The 23,041-nt window shown below is 32.0% G+C and overlaps 1 protein-coding gene across 1 annotated transcript in view; it reads left to right on the top strand.

The window, feature by feature from the left end:
• The first annotated feature begins 3,381 nt into the window (after positions 1-3,381).
• LOC118679718 (growth hormone secretagogue receptor type 1-like) overlaps positions 3,382-23,041 on the top strand; it is a 28,489-nt gene continuing 8,829 nt past the window's right edge. Inside the window, exons 1-2 of the mRNA XM_070106089.1 lie at positions 3,382-3,758; positions 14,085-14,193. The gene's annotated coding sequence lies outside the window, so the exon portion shown is untranslated. The remainder of the gene's footprint in view (positions 3,759-14,084; positions 14,194-23,041) is intronic.

The raw sequence follows: 23,041 nt of genomic DNA, 5'->3' as shown, positions 1-23,041 counted from the left end.
TCATATCTTCATTGTATTTTTCCATTCGCGCATCGAAGTTTTAAAAAAATTACAACAGAATTTTTCTTATATTATTTTTTTTGCTACACTAAACTGTTAGACAGTTGCTATTTGTTCTATATATTGTGGTTGGTATTTTTTTGCTCCTTTTTCCTTCTCTATTTGGTTCATTAAAGCGAGAGGAAACTTTTAAAAAAATACTCTAAGGTTAATAGTAAATTTACTACGCGCAGTTTTGACCTTTCTCCGATGTGAACAATGACCTGCGTGCATCAGTGACATAACGTTCACAGCAAAAACAACTGCAATGTATCTCATCCCCGAACATATACATATTATTTTTAACTCAATTGACTTATGTTAAATTTAATTTTTCCTTTTTGTGCGGCATGACGACAAAATTACATAAAACTAGTCTAGTCTAGTACATAGACAACCGTAACAACAACAATATTTCGTTTCTGAATTTAGCAGAAGAAATAGTGAAGGTGAAGTTGCAACACAACATTAAACCAAATAGATAAAAGTAAATGAATTAGAAAACCAGCATTTTCGTAAGACCCAAACATTAGCTCGCACTTGCACATACATACATACATAAATATTTATGCATTTAACCATTTGAACACGTCATCCTAATAATCAACCAAAAACGGCAAAACTTCTTCACAGCTGAGTTGATACATAAACAGTCATTGGCCACTCTAAATGATGCTACAATATTAAATATAACAAGCGCGCTGCTGGTTGTAAAGTAAAAAAAAAACCATTGGAATACTCTTATAAAACTGCATATTAATATAACTGAGTCATGGCTCGACTTCAGCGCAGTTATTTTTTGCCTCACATCCCGTTTACTTGGAAACTATTACGAGTGCTTACCTTTTGAGGGCAAGTAAATCATCTAATAAAGTTACCATAAATGTGTTGCAACATTTTCAGCTTTGACGACTCATAAATCATTATAAAATGTTGGCAATCGATAGCAAATTTTATAGGCATACAAGCACAAATAACTCATAGGCGCCTCAGTAGTTATTCAGTGTCAAAACTATTCTCCAATGTCCGTGCTTCTCTTCCAATAAAAGCTTTTTTTTTTAAACTTAAAAATCAATTAGAGGTAAAGCGTAAAATTTTCCATAGAAAATACCAAAAGCAAAAACACCAAAATTCATCACGTACTTAGATCATGTATTTGGATAACTTATGGCTAATGAGGATACACATTCTTCCGCTTATACTTTCCAAAAAATACAAAATACTTAGACTGAAATTTAAGTGCTCCGTCACGTACGATATTTTTGACCTAAAATAGGTGATTCAATAGACGGAGTAATAATGGCACGTGACGTGGCCTAAGGAAGCGTGGCGTTGATTGGGGTGCCTGATTCAACCGGTTGTGGAAGTCGTACTGACTTCAAAGTAATATAATATATGGTATACATACTTTTATATACACATTTGTTAAATAGGGATGCTGTTTTTATAATACATTCGAAATAGTAATAAATAATTGAAATAGGTAAGTCACCATCTAACCCTTGATAATATTTTTATGTTTGGTTAAGCAATTACCGCCCGATTTTCTTTCATGCCATCAAAAATACTAAGATGCGTGGTTGTGCCCTCAGTCAGGGTCCCAATTTAAGTATCATTAACATTTGACTCCTTTACTTCCGCATTAAATTATGTGAACAGCACTGTAAAACATCCACGGAGAAGTCTGTCGTAAAATAAAAACCCTTCGGATACCAGATGGCTGATGGCGCTTAAATTCCTCAAAGTTATTTTCAAATAAAAGATAATACCATGGTAATTAGAACCATTTGGCAGCATTTAAAAGCAGAACATACACTCAAGGAAAACAATGAATAACGTCGATTGAAAGAACAGTGTTACCAGAGGTATGTGGGAGTGTATGCATGTATGGCATTCACAACACGACAAGCTACTTATACTCTCAAAAGATTACTGTACTCAACAAGCAGGCGAACGAGGAGGCTATTGCTAACAGAAAGTAAACAAACAGCAAAACCTTCATTACGGATCTGGTATCGCAATCGACCTTGTAGCGAATTCGCCGCATATAAGCACTTTGTTCATACCACTGTTGAGCAGTGTTGTTTACATACTAACATGTTGTTATTTTGGTTCGTCGTAAGCGCTCTTTTGTTTACTCAAGAATTTCTTTCAGTTTCTCTCTCGTTTTGTTGTAAGCGGCGAATTGGCAGAAGAGACGTTTAATCTCAACTGTCTGGCAACGCTGTGGGTGCCCAGTTGAACTCAAGTGGTAGCAGCACAAATAGCAAAAGCAACAAACAAAAAATGGTTTGTTTATGTTTTTGTTGCTGCCGAAGCTACTCAGCTAAACTCATTTGTAGGTATCAGCATCTGCATCGCTGTCTATTTCGACTTCGCTGCGACGTACGATCTACAGCGGCAGAAGCAGAGACAGCGGCAGCAATAGCGGCAGAGACCGCAGCTGTTCATGAATGGCGGCATTCATCAGCCGTTTGGCTTCAGTCTGATTTTGTCGCCGGCCGTGTATAGGAACTTCGATCGAAAAGTACTGTGTTTGTGACAAGTACAGGTGTATTAAAAAAAAATAATAAGTAGATGGCTTCCACTTCGAATTCCTCGGTTGGAGGTTACTCATTCGATGCGTCGTACGACAATTTCAAATTGACCGCAACAAGCGCTGGTTCTTAGTCGCGAATTGTTCATTAAATTTTAATTGAGATTTATTCAATGGAATTCTGCTTTTGTGGAATTTTACAAATTTGCTTAAACGAAATATATTTGACTCGATTATTGTGCCTAATTCAGAATGAAATCGCTAAATATTTAAAAACAGGTCAGTGGCTGCAGCTGAAAGTGCATGAGTAATCAAATTAATTGTGTGCTCTTTGCGCCATATTTTGGTATTCATTTAGAAGCATTTAAATAAAAGTTACTGAGAAAAAAGCTGTGAAGTGAAAATATTTGCTAAGATGATGATAAATGGAATTTGAAAGATATATAAACAAATATGGTGCAACAAAATATTAACTGGTCGTCTATAGTAATATATCAGTTTAATAAAATAATTTCATAAAAAAATATGACGACATAAAAATTGTTTTATTAAACTGTGTTAATTTAAAAAATACTTATTTAAGGGAAAATTGCAATAAATACATAAAACGGTGCTTCAGAGCTATATAGTGTGTAGAATTGTCAAAAAGAAATTATTTTAGCAGTTTGGTTACAAAAAAATGTAATACCAAATGTCAATAGTGCTAATAGGTTTAATAATTATACATGAAAACTATTTTTGAAAGGTGTTATTAAGTTTCAAATAAAATTTAAACAAACAAATTAATCGTAATTTAAATATTATTATATATACATATGTTCTATTTGTCCTTGTTTTTTGGCCTTAACGCTCGCAAACAAGTTTCTTGCAAATACCTCGTGTTAAACGTGCTAAAATAATCCAGAAAAATGCATATCTTGAGGATATCAGAATAAAATCTTGAGCTTGAAGATTGCAGTTGTTACATAATTTACATGATAATTAAATTATTATACAATATAATATTTAATGTTAGTAAAATTTAGAGCTGTAAAATTATATACCGAAAAAAAAGTTCAAAAGTGTTCAAAACAACAAAAAAAAATTTTAACATTTTTGAACATTCGCCATTTATGGAAAATAAATTACAAATTCGACTTCCTGATATGAAGAAAGGAACCTTTTGACTATTAATTAGCAGATGGTGAGTTCAATATAAAATTACTTCACTCTCAGAAAATTAACCAAAGCTCTTTATTTTGTGCTAATATTTACACATTTTTTTTATAAATGTCAGGTTACAGTTATTATTTGCAAAATAAACATTTTGAGAAGAGTCAGATTTTTTCGAACATATACATCGATAAGAATGAATTCAATTTCGAAATTTATACAAAAATTTAGTTTAAAACACTTCAACTGAAAGTTAAGCCGAAGCTGTAAATTTCAAAACAAAAATTGTTTTTCTTTTGTCTACAGAAAATATACAGAATAAATGTATTTAAAAAACTTTGTGATCTTCAAATTAATAGAAAAGGGAAATAAATAAAACTCAGTTTACTGACTAATGAACTAACTATATATGATGAAAGACTTTTTAAAGAAACAAACTCAGTACAACATATTTATATCCTGAACAGCTTACATTAATTTTACCACTATGTTTGTAATACTTAGAAGGAAACGTCGGAGACCCTACAAAGTACTCGCATATATGAGAAATGATCAGTCTTTCCGTCTGTCTGTATATACGCGAACTAGTCCCTCAGTTTGTGAGATTTCTCAACAAGCTTTCTCAAGAATCTGCTCATTTGTCGAAACTGCCGATATTGGACCACTTAGCATATAACTGACATACAAACTGTACAATCGGAAGCAAGTACTTGTATGGGAATTTTTTTCATTTCACAAGATATCTTCCAGAAATCTTGCATGGATTATTATATAAGGCAATAATGCAATATCCAAAGAAATTATTCGGATCACTATAGCATATAGCTGTCATACAAACTGGCGGATCAAAATCAAGTTTTTGTAAAAATCTTTTGCATTTGTGAAGTGTATTATAGCTTCGGTGCAACCGAAGTTAACGTTTTATTTTGTTTTTATTCCAATTAATTGTTAAAAAATGTTCTTCCGATTTTAAATTGCATAGCTTTTATTCCTTGCAATAAATAAAGCTTCAGTTAGAATGTATTCCTGAGCGCTTATTAATTATAAAAATATTCATATAACCACGTGTGTTACAATAGCAAATAAAAAACCAAGATAGACATTTCAATTTCAATAAAACCACCTTAGGATGTATTTTTTTTAATTTTTATCTTAGGTGTTTTTGAAAACTAAAAGCACTTTCTATTAGTATTCATAAGTCAATTCCTAACCAAGGCATACAAATCTGTTACAATAGCAATTTGTTCCACTAGCAGATTTATCAGAAAACAATAACGCATAGCATTGTTGCCACTGGACATTGCCAGATTGCGATTTAAAAATAATTTATGATAAACTAAAAGGGCGGCTAATAGCAGACAATATGAAAAGCAATAAAGTGGCGGCGAAAGTAAAGTGTTGTCTGTAATGGTAGTAATAAGAAACGCTAGAAAAGTAGGAAGGAGAGAAAAGTTGTGTATAAAGAAGGCTTCATTTTAACAGTTTGCCTTTACATATTATGTATGGATTTACCATACATACCTACACACATATATATAAAACTCGCATATTGTTTGTACTTGTAATGTACTTACTGAAAGCCAAGTTCAGCAATTTTCGTAAGTTAATAAAAACAAATTGATATTTTCAGAACACAGTTATTCAGGCAACACCATACACATAAACATACATACATACAACGCTGCTTAAATACTGCTGGTATTCACGCCTGATTAAGTCAGCCATTCCTGTCTGTAAGGAAAACGAAAATCCATAAATATTGGAGAGTAGCTACGTATAAAGTTTTTGTTATTTATGACATTCCAAAAATTACACATTACAATACTCGGCAGGATATTAAAGCAAACTAATTCTTTTGAAGAGAATTAGTCATAAGTAAAGAAATAATTTTTCCGTCTGTTTTTCGAAGTCTCCCAAATCGAAATATTATCTCGTATTTCGCAATTAAGCTTATTCCAAATATCATTATTAAGTGTAATATGTAAACTATGCATGCTTATATACTCTCCATTTTTCTCTTTGTAGCTGGCCTCCTGCTCATCAGTTTAGCTTGAAAGTTGTCTTTCTAGCCTATATTAGCATATATTAAAAGAATATATTAAAAAGTGGGAATCGGACGACTTTTCAATAATACTTCATATGTTGGCAACTACTTAAGCAATATCAACCAATATTGGTGTATAAAATGTCCTGACATGCTGATGTTATATTGTTGAAATGGGCAAAATTAGACTGCAATCACACCTACATACTTTCCATACGATTCTTTTCATTTACAATGCATCAAGTATCAATTAAGACACCGGTCTACATAAATAACGCGTACAAAATATGCCATTTCGGAACCAAAAATTGTCGGAATCGGATTACGAAATTTCAAGCCAATGGATTCTGAATATCTCAGTGCCTTTGGCTGACGTTATTCGGAAAATATCGGTCAATCTTTGTCATTTATTAATGAAAATTAGATGGAATGAAAATTCCTGATAATACAGTAGCTCTGCCTCGAATATGTGTAAAATCGGGTTATTAGTTTCACAGGGGTCCATATGCTTGATATACAAATTTTGTACCTTACAGTGACTTTAAACAGTTTGCGTAAGTCAATATGTGCGATATTATAAAGAAATTGAGTGCTTTCTTAATCATTAGTTGAATATGAATGACATTCGTCTAACGCCTAATATGAAGGTATCCGCGCCTCCAATCACTTTTTCCTCACATACACAATTTTTTAAATTTGATCTCTCTGATTGAATATATTTAGATTTTCTCAGTGAATCACAATTATTTTACAAACCAATAGGATGTGCTAGCTTATCAATAATTGTTCGAAGTTTGACAACTTTTCACTAGATCCGCAAAATTCTATTAAAATTTTCCACTAGAATCCACAACAATATATATATACCACCTTTGACGCAGTATTTTCCAGATAATTAAAAGAAGAAGTCTCAAACTTATGTTTTTTATGTTAGTTACCATAAATCTATAGTTTCAATGATAGAAATTCCTGAATAACCAACATGTTTTGTAAGATAATAAAAATATTTTAAAAAATATTAAATTTCATTTATTTAATAAAAGAAAAAAGTTGTTTTCTTGTCGATCACCATGCCAAAAAATGTAACTTGAATTAATATGAAAGAAAAAACTTGAATTAATATTAAAGAAAAAAAAATACTGCATAAAAAATAAATAAATAATTATAATTACATAAGTTAATAAAAAATGCTATGCAATAGTTTTACCGCCTTAGTCCCTGAGTGCCACACGTATTTTTTTTTATTTTTTTATATCTTTTTATATTTTTTTATATTTTTTTATATTTTGTTTTGAATATAGCAAAACATAAGGTAATATGACCATAAATATAAACAAAAACCAACAACAAAACATAAGGTAACTTGACCATGAATGTAAACAACAAAAATAAACAACAAAACCAACAGAAAAATTGTATGACAACTTGTCTACAAATACTATAATTTATGAGCAGCAGTCACCTCGCTGCATTAATTATTCGCTATATACCATACATACATACACTGGTGCCGCATCGTATTTGTTATAATTTGTTCAATTAAGCAAACGGAAGCACTTAACTTGAAAGCCATAAAAGATTTGGTTAAAAGCACGCGCTTAAATAACAAAAACTATTACATTTTAAATTTGGCCAGTGAGCGCGTGTAGCAAATTCTTTAAATGATAGTCAACGCTAATAAAATAATACTCACGTACATGTCTGGCGTTTGCTAGAAGCCTTAAATGCCAAAAGCGATTCATTTACCAAAGAGTACAAAAAACAATGAATGAACAAAAGAAATAAATGAATTTAAATATTTAGCTGATTTGTGTTTGAATTACAAAAACAAACAGTTTGTAAATTTTTGTATGTTATTGGTTTTTTCGTAGTTAATCTTGTTTTTCTTGGTTTCTAGATTAAAACCGGTTTAATCGCACGGCGCGCACATCAATTCAACTTTGCCGCAGAAAAGTTACTGGCGTCCTAGTGTCCAACAACTCGGTGGTTTGGCTTAAATTTCAGCGATGAGTAATGAATACGATTTAGCGCGAATGTTTGTTGCGATCATACACGTGTAGAGTGCCACATTCTTATACCTCTTTATTTGTGAACTAGACCTAGCAGCTTTTGTTTTTTGTGTGAGCAATAATTTATTTGTAAATTTAATAGAAAAATGTCGACAAATATGTTAATTTGGGTAAACTCGTTGAAAATAAAAATGTAATGAAAGAGAGTCCAAATATTTGCTAAAATACCTATTAGAAATTCATAATAAATTACATAAATAAGTTATAATAAAATTTTTCTTAAATTTATAACGAAAATTTAATTAAATTTTTTATTCAAACAAAAGTGCTAAAGCTTGTTTTATTGCTTTTTTGTTATCAAATTTAAATTTTCTGTCATGCCACAAATTTCTTGCATGCGATATTTTTCATATGTGCAATTTTTATACGTATTTTAAATACTGCAACAAATTAGTTAAAGAGCTGTTTTTTTAAGAAACCAACTGGTTTTTGTTTGCTTGACAATTTGAGCGGCATTCAGGTAGACTACGTTTTATTAGCGAACAATTAGACAAACTGACTGCTATTTTTTGAAGGTCGAGCTTTTCTTGCACAACGTACTTTTTTTTATTCTAAAAATATACGCTCAAATTATTAAATTAATTTTCTACAGAACTTTTTATTTGACCCTAATGGATATCTTCGCTGCACTTCTACTGAATTAGTAACTCGCCATTACAGAAAGAAAGTGGAAATAACGCAATGGCACATGGCAGTGACAATAAGCGAGCTGATAATAAATTAACTACTTTGTGCACTGCAAGTACCGCAAGCTCGCTAATATTGAGAAGTGCTCATCAGAAATATTGAAAACCAAAGAAAATTTTAATACAAATTAATGAAAAGATGAGGCAGCTACTCGACAGTTTAGGACAGCACCCTCTGGAATATCTGTTGCATGAATATTTGTGGGTGTGTACAGCTCTTCCTCTTTTCTAATCATTTTTACTTAAATTATCAAATTTGATATTTTAACAATTATAAATAAGGGTGCTACGGAAATTGAGAAGTTAGTCTATGCATAGTTTCAATTAAGGAATTGCTCTCTTCTCAAGCAGATTGTGTTAATCCACATGGGATTGGTGAGTTAGTTCCCAGTGAGTGACGAAAAGCAATAAATTATAGCTAATTTAGAAATTCAAATGCAATATTTTGATTGTTAAATTGCAATGTGCTGAAATATTTGATTTCCTTGAGATAAAAGTGGAAGTGAGAAATAAACTTCGCTCGTCATGAATTGTAAATTTAATGCACGATGAAGTGGTCAAGTTCTGTCGCAAAGGTCAACCATCCCCTATGCATCAGTGCCGGGCAATTGTAGAAAAATTTAAATACTTAAGATTGAAAGAAATTTTAAAAGAGGTAACTAACTAATACAGATTATGAAGAGAATGAGTTTATCTGTAAATTTTTTTATTTATATTCTGAGTTTATTCGTTGGCACCATTTGTGCAGATGGTCAAATCAAGTTGCTACATGAAGAACGAAATTAACTGTAGGAAAATAAATATATAACTCATTATATATGTTAATATTTGACTTCAAAATCTCAGACACACATCTGGAATATATTGACTGGGGCAAATCCTAACATATGCCTGGGGAAAGTGTATATACATATGTGTAAACTTTATTTATGCAAACACAAATTGATTTTGGGTATTCAACAGTTTTGTATACATACACAAACATACAAATATAATTTTTCTTGAACAAATACAATAAAGTTAAACAAAACTACAATCTCTTAAAGCTTCATGGCATATAACACATCCACATAGACACGTAGATATGTGCATTTTAAACAAAGCCTTAAAATATTCTATAAACGTTTCTGATATGCGTATGTAAATGTAATCAAATACACTTTAGATGTTTGCGATTGGGAAAACCTTCGCTTTTCAAAAATGTATGTATTTATAAACTATGTGTAACGAGTTTCTTTGCATTATTCGCATATGATTTTTCTATTAAATACGTACTGCCATGTCAAATATATATATATATCGATCTGCAACATATCATGCAAATATACACATTTGTAGATGCCCCTCAATACCATTGCACTACCGCTTTTTTTAGTAGCAAAACCAATCACCAAAAATAAATATCCTTTTGTCCATCGACACTAAATGCAAATACCTGACAGCAAACTGTTGAATAACACATCCACTAAGGACAATGTGTCCTTCAGTTGTCTTTATACTTTAGCTTTCCCATGTGTATATATATATCTACATATGTCCAATATGTCCAAGTATGGTACACGGTGGATATATTCGCTATACGTAGATTCGTTTGTATGTAGATATATATGTAAATACATGATTCCTCATATCGAACTACATAAAAGAGGCGAACCCACGCACGCAAGTGAGGTCAGCAATTCCCGCCTACGAAAAGGTAAATTACTTGTTGTCTTCTAGCCTTTTTTCTGCTGTATATCGGTAATGGTGTTGCAGTAAAGGTATTTAGTTTGATTGCAATTGTGGCCATTGAACGTAATTTGTTTTTTGCGATATTACGTTACACTTAAAGCTAGTTATATAAATATTGCCTACTCTCTCATTTTTCATATTTCCATAATTATTGGAGTCGGTAAAACCACAAAACAGATTTTTCAAATCGAATCTTTCACATGTGATCTTCTTCATTTCCTCCAAATGGAATTTACTTTTAGCATTAATGGCTACTTAACTAAATTGAAGGTAATATGCCTTCAAAGACCACTGTTTTTAGCATAAATAAGAATTGCGTTACGCAAAAGCTTTAAAAAGAATAGTAAATATATATACATACTTACTTAGTTATAAATAGTGGTATTGCTAAAAATAAGGCTTAAAAGATTGTCTATGGATTATAGCATACCCTTCTCTACCGTCTTGGGTATCGAAGAAATGTATGTATGTAGATATGTGTGATTGTGTACATAATATATTTTTCTAATCAAAGTTTACCGACAAGTCCAGAAACAAATTCCAAAGCTTATTTACATATTAAGCTATACATATTCATTTATATAGAAGAATAAGCGACCTTAGTTAAAGTGATGCATCAAATGTACACCATGTCGTATGAGCAACTCCGAATGTATTGTATACCATAAATCACTTGTATGAATGCTCAGAGCATTTCATGTGTAACTTTTAAAGAAAAGCTTTTATGAAAAAAAATCAGACGGCTCTTTTTTATGGATACAAAAAGGACATTACTTTTTCAAACTTACTTTCGGGCTTAATACAAAATGTCATCAAATACCATGTTTGTACATGGGAAAAGCAATATGATTTAAGCACGGTTTAAAGGGCAAAAACTGCAAACTCAGGGGGCGTTTATAAAAAAAAAACTGTGCATAGACATAACTAGTGAATGTGTGAGTGAGAAAAATGGCTTTGGTTAAAGTTGTGAGTATAGTGTGTAAATAGGCGCAGATTATTCTATTTCTGTCTTAATTCTGAATGTTCAGAAAATATTTTTCTACACCGAATGACGTCAATGATGCAGTTAGACAAAATTTTTCATAAAATTGCGCATGTACGTACATATATAACATAAATATGTGTAGCATTTAAGTTGAAGAATATAATTTCTATATTTATATACAAACTTCGAAACAATTAAGTGGAATAAATAATTGATGTCTGTCTACATGTGTTTTATGTTAAAAAGAAAATTCCATGCTGAATAAGAAATAGCAATGCCTGCACAAGGTTTACCTCCAATTTCTTGTGTTGAGTAGTTTGGGGTCGAAGACAATTTGCTAAACCAGCAATCAATTCGCACTTAACGCCATGCCGTGTCTGTCCTAGAGAATTTGAAAAAAAAAAACAAAACAAAAATTTTCAAATTTGTATATACCTAGTAAGTAAAATTGGAATGAAAAACTATACACCTATTGTGGAAAGTGCATGCAAAAACACGAAGATTCCAAAGATTGGCTTTATAGCCGCCATATTGTAATGAAATATTATAAAAAAAGTTTTTATTCACTAATAATACGAACATTGAAGTTAGCTAACTTTTTCCAGACTCACAGAATAAATTGTCAAAACTAGGCCTCATTTGAGGCTCTCTTTAATGATCTATATATCTGGGAAACCCGATAGGGATGATATGATTTCCATGTATCGTTTCGACCATCTTTAATATGCCATGATCTGTAATTTTTTTGCATTGTATTCACTAATGTTCACAATTTCATTAAGAAAGATATACACAAAAACAACGTTTACAAATTATTCAATATTATTTATTTATTATCAAAGTTATCGTTCCCAATTGCAACTTTTCGTGTGCTTTTGCCACTTTATGGTCGTTTGAGTGGCGCGGTAAATAAACAAAACTGTCGATTTTGGTGCAAAGAAAAATCACAAATTATTCATGAGCAATCATTACATTCACCTAAATTAATAGTTTAGCATGGTTTTTGGTCTGCTGGAATCATCGGTCCGTACTTCTTTCGAAATGTAGCTGGTGACACCATTTCTGTCATTGGAGCGCGGTATTGATCGATGGCCGCAATTGGAAGAAGTTGATCTTGACAAGTATTGAAGTCTGTTTTTAATTAAAATATAATCATATATATCACTTTACCTTGCGAGAGTATAAGGTGTTCGGTTACCCTCGAACTTGGAGCTTCCTTACTTGTTCATATTGTTTTTTGACTGTCGGTCATTGTACGGACAATATTTTTTGGTATGAAGTTTTAAAGATTTCATTCATGGAGAAGGTCTGCTTCATTACAGCAGTCGAGGATCTGTTTTTAGCGACGTCGGGGTGCGAGTATAACTCGAAAATATTAAAAAAAATTTTTTTCAAAAATTGTACTGAATATACAATTACTTGTAGTACAGTTTAATTTTATTGTTATTATTATTTTTTTTTAATTCTCAAAACTCAAACTTGGTATGCTTCTTAAAACATTTAAGTTATAAAATATCAGTGTTTTCTTACTTCACTTTTAAACCTACATATTTCTTCAATGTCATTTCTTATGTGGACATCGCTTACCATATACATTTAACGTTAGCTCTCTGAGTCAAATTATATAGGACATGGTTATATGTATACACAAGTGAGCTTATATAATGAATGTTTTATAAATTGCTATAGTTTCTTGTGAAAATTGTATTTGTAAACATTTTCATCAGACATCAGTTCTTTTGTCGCTTTCACCGCATTTTGTAAACTCAAGTAAAATTAATTTAGCTGATTTGTTTTTATTTTTTCAATAATTGAGACTTTTGCTAATTAATAACGCCGAACGTGTGTTTATTTTAACAAAACGTTATATGGTAGAAATTTGTGAGTCAATAATTCAAGTAATTTTATCTAGTTTCTGAAAATAAAATTTAGTTTGAGGTTTTTTTAATTGCGTCTATCCAAAATAGCAACGAGCGCTTCTCTAAAGTGCATAGCAATATATCGATAATAAGTAAACGATAACAGATGTTATATTCCCGTATTTTGTTGTAGTCATTCTCGGGTAGGATTTTTGTTGATGTTAAATCCTTGTGGTTTCGTAAGGGCTAATTTTGAGCTTATGAGTACTAGCGTAAATAGTCATTATTTATAGCCTGAACCGGGTATATTAAGTTTTCCACGATGTTTGTAACACTAAAAAGAACTACGTTTATATATAAATGATCAGCGTGACGAGCTGAGTCGATTTAGCTATGTTTGTTTATCCGTCTGTCCGTCTGTCTGTCTATATAAATATATACGAACTAGTCCCTCAGTTTCCGAGATCTGCAATTTTGCACCCGTCCTTTTCTTACCAAGAAGCTGCTCATTTGTCGGCTATTGGAACACTATAGCATATAGCTGCCATACAACCTGACCGATTAAAGTTCTTGTGAGAAATATTTTGTGAGGAGTATTATAGCTTAACGTTTCTTCTTTTTTTTGTTTTTTAGTCCATTCAGAGTTAAAGTAATGTTTTTTTTAAGAAGGTGTATATCCACAACAGGAACTTAAGTGTGATAAAAAATTATATATATAATACTTAGTAAAAAACTTAAAAACCAAAAAATTATATTATCAAAAATTTTAAAAAGTAACGATAAATTCAACAACTCACATTATTTTAAGCACTTCATTGCGTACATTGACTTATACACCAAGTATTTATCATCAAAACCAAAACAATTGCTTATTATAGATCTATATCCTCTTAAGATTTTGCAATTTTCAAGCAAATGCTAAAAATAATTATAAAAAAAATCAAAAAATAAAATAATCTTATCGTTTTCTACATTTGTTTCAGGTATGCAATTGAAAAAATGTTTCCAGCTGCTCATTTCATGCGAAGCGAAGTCACCTAATTAATCTACGTTGTCGAAGTGACACATACAAACCGAGGGATTTGTACTTGCGTATGTTTACAAATACTGTAAATAATTGTTTCGCGTTTTTTTTCTGAAATTTCACAAGTGTTAATTATTTCCACTTACTGAGAGCTACCCGAACCCATGTACTTATTATTTATTTCAATTTTGTTTGCAAATTTTAGACAGCACTCAATTTGTTAAACGTCAAATTAGTGCACTGCACCCACAACAATAAAAAAATATAGCGTAAATAAACAATTGGAATTAGTAAATCGTATGAAACTCTTGTAAACAAGTTGTAGAAATAAATTAAAGAAACAATAAGCTACATTAAATTTAAATTTTGAAATTTCAAATTCCGAAGTCTCCGAAATTTCCTTTTGAAAATTACAAACTTCACGCCAAAATATTTACACTCGTGTGCGTTAACGAGCTTTCACAAATCTCGCCATTAGTTACCGTCAACATATTTAAACATATCTATCGTTCTAACCTTTATCTTCATCAAGTGTTTCTCACTTTCATTAATTTATATTCCAATCTCCTTTCCTCTAACACTTCCGTTTGGCCATGCATGATTTCATTCAGTTTCTTTCGCCATTCATTCATAATTTATTCATTCTCTTACCGTTTGCTATATTACTCGACGCTTTCTCCGCTCCTTTATACGCTTCTCTGCTTTTCAGTGTTTGTTGTTATTGTTGTAATGATTAATTTGAGCCCACGCAAATTAAGTGAGTGTTAAGGGACACAATTAATGCTTTATTAACGTTTAAAGTCAGCTAACTGTACTGCATTTACAACAATTTACACCCACACACAGTGATACCTAGGCGGCGAGTGTTGTTATTGTTGAGCTATATATTGCATAATTTATGTTTTCTCGCATTTATCCCCACATTTCTTGCTTTTGGAAAATTTGCTCAAGGTTTAACCAGTTCTGGCATTGGCTAAACAAAGCAAAAAATTCAAGGTTCTGCTTAATTTACAGCAACGATACCTTTAAGTGTCGAAAAAATTTGAAAGTCGTATAACTGAACAAAAGTATGTAAATCGCTTGAAAAACACTTTAACTGCACCAAAAATACATTTATTAAAATATATATTAATTTGTATGTTTTCTGTGCTCGCTTATCAATATTTCCACGTGCAATATCACAAAATCAATTTATATATTCTCTCCGCTTTTCGCTCATCATCCTATAATCAGCCCGTTGCGAGCTTTCTTTATTAATGCGAAAGGATTAAACCGTTAAATTTTTTGGCCAAAATAGTTTAAATATCGTAGTTTCTAAAAATATACATATATCCTTTCTCTATAACTCTAGCATTTTCTTATCGGAAAAAATAATCAATTTTTTCTCTACTTAAATTAAATTATAAACTAATAAATAATTATTGAAACCGCATTGAAAGTTAAATGTTTTACTTAATTTGTTCAAATTCTAACTACTAAGGTATGAACTTAATAACTGTAAAAAAGAAGCTATTGAAAAAAGTACCTCTCCTTGGATCACCCACTATAAACAAAGGTATTTGCTTAACAATTATTTCAGCGAATCGCATTTGCTTTGTTAAGATTTTGGTTTCACTAAAAATTCTTGTACAGAAGTTGTATTTAATCCGCTTTAAATCTTTATTGTTAAACGACAACAAAAAAAAAAATTTTAGTATTTCTAACAAAGGAAGAATATATGTACTCGAGCACATGATATTGCACTTTAATGTCGTGTGCAACAATACAAATACTAACCCTAACACCGATACATAAAGAGCATAATCACCTCTGCTATGCATTCTAGTAGTTGGCTACAAACAGTAGAGGAAAATTGCGTTTTCTTGTATATTTATGTAGAAGAGAAAGTCAACTTTCAATGGGTGGGTTTGTAACGGTTCTGCACAAAAGCGATTGTTAAAAACAACAACATAGCAAGTGGTATGGTGAACTTGAATGGAAAAGTCTGAGCGCAGTATAGTTTTTACAGCTGTGAGACGGTGTGTGTTTATCTTGTTGGTGCAACAAATTCTCAATTTAAAACACATTTTGTTCAACTATTGGCCTTACTTGTGGCTTAAGGAGTCTTACACAAACTGGTAGCCGTTTAAAGAGTTTTTATGTTACATATGTACTTACAATGTATATTACTTACAATAATATATCATCAACATTGCTTAGAGCTGCATCCATAAATTCAAAATGCAAACGCAAATGTTATAAAATATGCAAATACAATTTGGCACTAGAGGGGGGGATTGTGAATAAAATTTAATAATCACCACGTAATTCCGCTAGTGCCGTGTTTAACCAAGTACAATTATTTCAAAATTGGTAGCCGGTCTTGGCTATGCGAACATCGCACTCAGACAGATATCTTACACGCGTATGTAGATATATCTTTCCGAAGTTAGTATGTGTTAGTTAACGGGATCTAGATTTGCTAACACCGCCTTCAGCTGACACGCAAAAGCATTAGTATTCAAGCGCATGAGCATTCAACCGCCCGAAGTAATAACATACAAAAGACTACGACAAAAACCACAACAGCAAGAGAAGAAAGAGAAGAAGGAGCTAAAGCGACAGTTGGTTCACAGCTTAATGAGCACAATGGTGATTTAGTACTTTCTAGCAAACATGCTCATACAAAGCATTTGCATGACTCCTTTTTGTACGTACAAAACGCAACGATTCCAGTACACGCATACATTCATTCATACGTACGAATCCACAGATTTATATATGTAAATATATAATTTCACATTATACCGTGGCTTGTGAGTGTTTGGCCCTGATTTCTATGTATATGGCGTTGTATTTTGCATATATGTATGAGTATTGTAATATTGAAATCTTGTCAACACTTCTGCATTCCTTTTATATCACAAATGTCGATATTCCCGCACATTTTCATATGTGTTGCAGGCAAAAACGCGCTTACCATCATACAAAATTGTTCAGATTGTACATATGTCTACTATATACTATTACAAACATCGTGGTGCTTGCATAAAAAGGTCTAATTATTGATCTTATCAAGCATTTATTATATGAAAATTTGTATGAAATGAAGCTCCATATGTAATAAACGTGATGTTTAAATGTATGTATCTATCATCTATTAATCTTATCTACTCCTATTTCAACGACGCGACAGACATTTTTTTATTGTTCTTAATGATTTATGGTTTCTGGTGATTTTTATGGTATTTGTTGTATTCAGTTATTCAATCATTCATTTCGATGATTTGTTTCTGCTTCCGCACGTAATCAATATTTTATCGCATCTTCATTTATTTCGATAGCAATGTGTTTATATGTCAGAATAATCAAGTAATTGGAACAAAGTTGGTGTACTGTATAACAAAAAATTTAAATCAAAAAAGAATACAGAAAATAATAAGATAAACTCGCCTAAGAACTCAGCAATCGTTTTTAAGTGTTTAAATTCCTTTTGTTTTGATAAAATATTTTCTTAATTTTTAATATTCAACTATTCATTTATAATACCTTGAGCAGGGTCTAGTAAGTTTGCCGCGAAGTTTGTAACACCAAGAAGTTTTAAAATATACCATATCAACATATATAATTTTAATATAAATGATCAGTATGACCAGCAGAGTGGATTTAGCCATGCCTTGCTATATATCCGTCTGTATATACGCGAAATGGGTAATCTAGCTTCGGTACTACCAAAGTTAACGTTTTTTCTTGCTTTTTTTATTTTTAATAATTAATGGGTGTTCCAAGTATAGGTACTTTTTTCGAAAGCTTTTTTTTGACAAATCACGCGTGAGTCGTGTCAAGCTGGTATGTTAGTTTTGTTCAGTATTTTTTGGCAATTCATAATGGAAATCCTGAATAACGTTTACAAATCGTTCAACTTTATTACAAAAATTGTGTTTCGCATGCTTCGCTCAACTTATGGTCAACATAATCGACCTATTGAGCGTACTGTTCACAACACCATCACCTATTTAGAGACCCAGCATTCATTACTGGATAAAATTCGACCGAATAGACCACGTCCAGCACGCAGTGAAGAAAAAATAGCGACCGTAGCTGAGAGTGTATACGAAGACCGGAGAGTCGATTTGGCGCCGTTCGTTGCAACTTGAACATATTTCGGTCCAATTGAACGACTTGGCGCATTTTACGTCGAGATTTTGCAACAGCTTGTGCAAGAACTAAAACCGCTCGTTCTTTCCAAGTGACATCACTTCGCTTTATGGACTCAAAGTCCCAAGAAGATCCAACGTTTGCGAGCAAAATTTTGTTCAGCGATGAGGCCCATTTCTGGCTCAATGGGTATGTAAACAAAAAGTGTCGCATTTGGGACGAAAAGCAACCTGAAGAAATTCAAGAACTGACATTTCATTCAGAAAAACCAACGGTTTGGTGAGGTTTGTGGGCCGATGGAATCATCGGTCCATATTTCTTCAAAAATGATGCCGTTGAGAAGATAACCAGCAATTTGTGCCGGTTTTGGGCCGGTCGATTGGCCACCAAGATCGTGTGATATCACACCGTTAGACTTTTTTCTGTAGGGATATGTAAAGTCTAAAGTCTATATCACGCTTTCCATTCGATAGTTATCAGTCAAAATGCTCGAACGAGCCATCGAAAATGGGACTCAACGGATGGATCATCTGAGATCTATTCGCGGCTAACATATGAAAGAGATAATCTGCAAAAAATAAATGCCAAAGAATGTTCTATCGAATGATAATAATCTTTTTCCAGTAATCATTAAATTTGAATTTTCTGTGCTTTTTTCTTTAAAAAATGCGGAACCCCGGACCACCCTTTTATTTTTATCTATAATATGACCAACTATTGTTAATTTAACTCGTTTGGTCGCAAAATACTGCTATGGAAAACTAAGCAAATGGTTATATAATATAATCATCATCAATCGATATATTTGATAGCATTGAATCAGATGTCACGAGTGACATAAATTATCACATAAGCACAAGCAACACTCCAAATCACATATCATACTTATGGGATATGTACATATATTTATACACATAAGTACAAGTATACATATGTAAAATAACGCTTTTATTAGAAAATATTTCAAACACTTCGGTGTAATCTAAAAATAAACTCATTAGTTATACAAACATGCGGATCTATCGGTTTCGGTTTCTAACCAATCACCAATAGAATTTTATTGTGCTCTTTTCAGGTAGCGCATTAATAAAAATGTATTATATACAAATGCAATAAATACTTATTAGAACTAGGTAATTTATTCATGTTTTTGTCTTCGATGCACGCAAAGCTCACAGCCACTTTGCTGTAGTTTCTGGTTTTGTCAAAGTTGTTTTAATATTGGTTAGGTTGTTTTTATTGTTGATTAGCTGTTAATACAATATGTACTTGTATACGTTCACTTTTCCGATTAAAACGATAAATCAGCACAGTTGGCGATAAGTTAGTGAGCACACGTGCACCTGCTAGTGATTTGTAATTAAAAAAATGTTCATCTTTCATATGTATGTGAGTATATCAGTTTGTGTTTTTGTGGATTTCAGTTTTTCTAAGCACAAGCTACAATAGTATTTACTACAGAAGATTGTTGCAAATTTAACAGCAAACAATAAAATAGTTATGCAAATGAAATATTGCGAAATAATTGTAGTAACGTATTTTTGCCTTTAGAAAGCTTCTTTGTGATAGAAATAGCTGAAATTTAATTTATATATAGAATTTGGTGTTAATACAAATAATATCAGACACCTTTAAGTATCAATCGGAGCTGATCTCTTCTCCATAACTCATACAAATATTAGTGTGGCGGCCAACACTTGCTAATTTTTTCTAAATAGAAGTATTTTCGAGTATGTATAGTCTTTGAGCGTTCAACAAATATGCCAAACCATTTATTTGTCTGCTAAAAATACTTTGAACTGTCGTATTCTGCTTTTGCAGAAGCTCTTCGTGGGAGAAAAATATGTAATGTATAACAGACATAAAATGTGCTGCTTATACAAATAATACCCTACACCCTTAAGTATCAACCAGAGTTGAGTCTTTTCCATAACTCACACAAATATCAGTGTGACGGTCATTTATCCACCTCACGTCAAAGATGACAACAGGAAAGAGAAAATTCGCCATATAAGCTCTGCAGAAAAGATACCAGACTAAATGCTACAATATCTCTCTCCTCTACACATTTGCAAAAACTCGAATTCTTAACCTTAAATAACTCAGATGTATATTTTTATTGTACATAGTTTTATATACTCCTCCCATAGTCATTCGTGCTGCTGAAATGTTGACATTGAATATGGAATTTTTGCCTCGCGTGGCATTTGCTTGTTGCATTTAATAATGTAAAACTATATATAATATTATATATGAATAAAGCAAACACTATCAGCTAAGCTACAGCAGTTGCGTGTGTGCCTTTCTACGTCTTCTGCGCGAGGTGAGTACTAAGGAGTAGTAAAACTTCATAACAAAAAATAGACATGTCGATACGCAATGACATTGTATTGACCCCAGTCTACGTCTTGTTGAACTGATTGTCATTTTTGTGAACTTATTATTCTTGGAAATGGGTTTCCACACTGTCATGAGGTAAGAAATATAATAATCAGTTTATTTGATTAAAATGTGATGCTTGGCAAAAACAAAGTACGTTTGTATATATGTATTGCGGTATGTGTGTATTTTTTATAAGTCCCAGACTGTATCCATCCTGCTAAATCGTTGCTCTCAGTCTTCCAAATAACCGTTAAGTGATTTATGCTCACAACGCGAACCGCACTCTTCAATTTATTGCTTTTGCGAGATCATTTCTGGTCACAGTAAGTCCCATAAAATTCGGTTGCAAGCTGAATGGAAAAAGCGACAGAGATATAGTATATACACACATAAATAGAAGCACATGGAAAAAAAATAGTTCATTGATGTGTATTTACACCCTCGCTTAAGTAAACATAGTTGCAGGCACACAAGTGTCATTATTTCTTTCGTTCAATCGCTATAAAATTGTTTACCAATAAATTAGCAATTCTCCGGATATGTGCATGTAAATAACCGTTAAAATGTTGGTTATTTTTCATTTGTTTTAAATCTACTTCAAAAATTTACAGAAAGATTTATTTATTTACAAGTCAAATATTTTATTGCGATTTATTTAATCACGTATTTTTTTATATTCATGTCCCTAATAATAAGGAATCCAGAGAAAAGAGGGAGAAAGAGTTGCTTTAATTTAAAAAAAAGTCTCATATTTTACATTATTTTTAAAAGCATTGCTATTTTTTGTTGATTTGATTACCAATTACTCCGAAAAGAATGCGAATATCTATTACTTCTGTGTGTGAGGCAATATTTGCTGCCTACATTTTGGCGCATTGGCATTAGTGCGACACAGCGATATTGACGGCACCGGCTTTAGAAAAGAAACACATATAAATGTTAGTCAAGAAGTATGCTATTCAACGAAGTCAAAGAAAATATTTCGTATACTGCGGCATAATCGTTTAAAACTTCTGGATTTTATTAGGTACGTTTAAGTAAACAATTAGACAATGAAAATGACATTGCGCTGCTATACGGAAAAATACATGTTGTCTCGAATATATGAAAGCCTGATTTATGAAATTCAGAAAAAAGAATTACAAGTGTGTACAAAATACAATGACACATGCTACTAATTGAAATGAATAGGCTTTAACAAATAGAATCACGAACATACGGAGCATGGTTCAATTAAGTTTATGTTTACAATGCTATATTCATATCTCACTTAGAACTGTTTATGGTTAGGTATGTCTCAAATTCCAACAGAAATCTTTCTCCTTGGCTGTTAGGTGTGAAATGCACCATGCTAATAGTAGATAAGTTATTATCTTTTATACTTAATTTTTGTGCTGAAATTTATTTATAAATTTGTCCAACACAACAAAATTATCGCTAACTACTCACTTGAGGTTATTGGGAGGGAGCGTAATTAAAAAGGAGGAGAAATTAAAATTTTGTCATTTCTTTACACAGAACTCAACTAGGAGTATAGGAGATAGAGGCAGAGACTGACATTCTCTCGTAAGACAGCCCCCAAGACCTGAGCATCCACGCGCATCTACGCACATACTACGATAAGTACTTTCACTGGTTGAAAATTTTACAGTTTAGTAATTTTGCTGACAACGAAAATCGTTCAAGAGTTTTCGCATGGAGCTAAACGCATACTCACATAGAAAGTGAAAGGGAAAAGCGTCTCGTTAGAATGTGTTAGGAAATTTCTTAGCTGAAATTTTAGTATATTCATGTATATGTATATGTGTGTACAAAGCAGTAGAAAAAGTGTGTTAATTTCAAATGTTGGCAAGTTTAATTAACTTTTTGTTCTGAAACCATGCATGAGTATTCCTCACCAACTTTATCTGAGCTCATAGCCTCAAATATATGTATATGTAATGCAATCAACGCTGTGCAAATTTAAGTAAAGGTTAAAGCCATTGAAGTTTAAATGAGTTGAGTAAAGATATATACATGCTAAACTTCGAGTGTGTGAGTAATGTTTATTGTTTATTTTCCCTTCACCAGTTTACAAGTATTTGTACACATTCCGTAGTAATTTCAAAGTTCAGCCATTTTCAAGGACAACGAACGGCAAAGGTTTTATTTGTTAGAGTTAGAGTTAGAGTTAGAGTTAGAGTTAGAGTTAGAGTTAGAGTTAGAGTTAGAGTTAGAGTTAGAGTTAGAGTTAGAGTTAGAGTTAGAGTTAGAGTTAGAGTTAGAGTTAGAGTTAGAGTTAGAGTTAGAGTTAGAGTTAGAGTTAGAGTTAGAGTTAGAGTTAGAGTTAGAGTTAGAGTTAGAGTTAGAGTTAGAGTTAGAGTTAGAGTTAGAGTTAGAGTTAGAGTTAGAGTTAGA

The sequence above is a fragment of the Bactrocera oleae genome, chromosome 2 (assembly GCF_042242935.1).
Source record: "Bactrocera oleae isolate idBacOlea1 chromosome 2, idBacOlea1, whole genome shotgun sequence".
In the NCBI taxonomy this organism is placed as follows: Eukaryota; Metazoa; Arthropoda; class Insecta; order Diptera; family Tephritidae; genus Bactrocera; species Bactrocera oleae.
This window is presented reverse-complemented; position numbering and strand designations above follow the sequence as displayed.